General features: G+C 33.3%; 1 long non-coding RNA gene across 9 annotated transcripts in view; it reads left to right on the forward strand.

Moving 5' to 3' along the window:
- The window catches only part of LOC114272171 (uncharacterized), a 12,435-nt gene that overhangs the window by 5,959 nt on the left and 3,976 nt on the right, over nucleotides 1-2,500 (forward strand). For 6 of the 9 annotated variants that reach the window (XR_014360806.1, XR_014360801.1, XR_014360803.1 and 3 more), the window contains one exon: nucleotides 1-2,500. This exon is cut by the window's left edge; it is cut by the window's right edge and continues 3,976 nt beyond it. This is a non-coding gene — a long non-coding RNA (uncharacterized LOC114272171). The other 3 variants (XR_014360805.1, XR_014360802.1, XR_014360809.1) reach the window with 1 other exon arrangement.

Raw genomic sequence — 2,500 nt, forward strand, 5'->3', positions numbered from 1 at the left:
TTCGCATTGATATCTTTTGCTCAGGGATCAAGAACTCATACACAAGAAAATAGCAATAAGAAAAAGTTGTGGTTTAGATCCAACTCTGATACTGTAGAGCCCACATTTAGAATGAATCATACTATTGGACTGAAAATTTGTGATCAACTTGACCATTGTGAACTGGTAAATACATTGGGTGGTTCCCATCTTTAAGAGCTCATTGTGGGTAATACCTTTGGATTTTTCAACGAATTTTAGAGGTCTGTTATGGGTAACCATTTTTTGTTTTTGTTTTGGAGAAACATGATTTTCTTTTCCTTTGTAAATGCAACTCACATTGACATACTGTTTTTTGCTGCGAGATTGACATTATGGTCTCCCAACTAGAGTTGATGCAAGAAACTTGAGAGCCATTCAGGTCTTTGGATTAGTTTCAGGTCGTTTGGTAACATTTTCATTTTCTATTATCATTTTCATTTCTTTTTAAATAAAAATAAAAGTTTGTTTGGTATATTGCTTTATGTTTTCAAATGATGTATTGCTTATGTTTTCAAAGAAATGGAATTGAGTTTGTAAAAACAAAAAACAAAAAAAAAAATGTTCACTTTTCATTAACAAGTGTTGACTCTCTGTTTTCAACCCACCACTTCAAGCCATCAGCCACTGCTGCCACCGGTGGCTAGCAAAGCTCTGGCCGGCTTTGATGATCAAATGGTCAACACCTGTGACCTTTGACGACTCTCCAACACCCCCATGAACTTTGGTGGCCACTTTCGGCAACACATCAAACTTATTTTTTATTTTTTATTTTGCTTGCAAATATTTGTGTACATCAAACAAGTATTTTTGTTGAACAACTTCCAAACCTCCTCCCAAAAAACCAAAGGTAAATAATAAAGAAAAAGGTGGGTTGAGTCACAAGAAATGGTAAATAATAAAGAAAAAGGTGAGTTGAGTCACAAGTGAAGTGAATGAATAAAACAAAATAAACTTGGGGTCCTTTTTTAACTATGTTTTGAGTTAATGATACATAACTCAACGATCCTTTATCCCAATTAGTTGGGGTTGGTTGCATGGGTCTTTTCCTCAAATTGGCTCTATTGAAAGCCATATCCCCGGTTAAGATCAACACTCAAGATCAAGACAATCTTATCATTTAATAGCTTAATATATATTGTTGGGCTCATTTCTTAACAACTTAAATCTTTTGGACAATTGGTAATCTAACATGATATCAGAGTTTAGGCTTGAGTTGGTCTTGGGTTCAAGTTTGTTTGTTTGCGTTTGTTCCCCGTTTGTATGTTTCTTCTCTTGTTTGCAGTTTTCTTTTCTTTGTATGTATGAATGTTTGCATCTTCATGTGCAAGACAAGTTTGCATGTGAGGGAAAGTGTTGAATAGCTTGATATAAATTGTTGGGCTCATTTCCTAACAGCTGATGCTTTTGGGGCAATTGGTGGTCTAACATCCATCTCAGCATTCTCATTTCAATTATACTCATGTTTCGAACATATTGTTTCGTAACCATCTGACATTTTGTACTGTGTATCATAGCAAGCTTGACAGAAGTCCTATGAAACTATCCTTTTTAACTTTCCTGTTTCTGTCACTCTTGATGCACTTTCTATTTCATCCAACTTGATCTAATTTTATGAGTCTCATTCTATATAAATAATTGATCGAAAATATAAAAATTGGTTACTTACACGTATCTCTTGGCTTTGAGTTATACTCCATCTTATTTTCCATTTATTGTTTTGCTAAAATTATACTTAACATGTTATGTTTTATTCTAAAATAGTTTATATCCCATCTTTTTTTTTTTTTTTCATTCATTTATTTGGGATCTAGGTTATCTTCTCAAAACTTTTGGTTCAGTAAATAGGTTATACCATCGTTCCCTTGTTATGTGTCTATGTGGTAACTTTGTTAGAATTATGTAATCTAGTACGAGGATTTATTACATGTGCTTTGTCAGGTTGAGTAAGAAATTACATTTGATTAAACTGCCTTGCCTCTCCGCTGTACCCCCAACATTTGCTTTTTTAAACGAACCCACTTTTTTTTCTTTTTTTTTTCTTTTGCGTATTAGTGTATATTGGGCGATTGATACATCAAGTGGGTATTGCCAGTCAATTGGATTTGTTAAATTTTTTTACACTTATATATTTGTATATTGCAGCCTTTTTTTCAAGCAAGAAATGGAATTATCTTTGATAGGGCTTCAAAATGCAGGGAAAACATCGCTCGTAAGGGTCATCGCAGTAAGTCAAAATTCATGAAAATTTTGAGAGTTATCAATCTGATAATACTATTGTTTATACTATTGTTTTTTCTTCAGTGGTGAAGAGGTTATCAATCTGATAATAGTTTGACAACCTATATGGATAGTTCTGCTACATATTTTTCTCTTCTTGATGACAATGAAGAATGTGGTGGAAAACATTTGTTTAGATGAATTTGAACTTGTCTGATGCATTTTCACAGTTGACAAGGAATTAGAATACCATAATGACATG

Source organism: Camellia sinensis, chromosome 2, assembly GCF_055761805.1.
Source record: "Camellia sinensis isolate YWXY chromosome 2, ASM5576180v1, whole genome shotgun sequence".
NCBI classification, from domain to species: domain Eukaryota; kingdom Viridiplantae; phylum Streptophyta; class Magnoliopsida; order Ericales; family Theaceae; genus Camellia; species Camellia sinensis.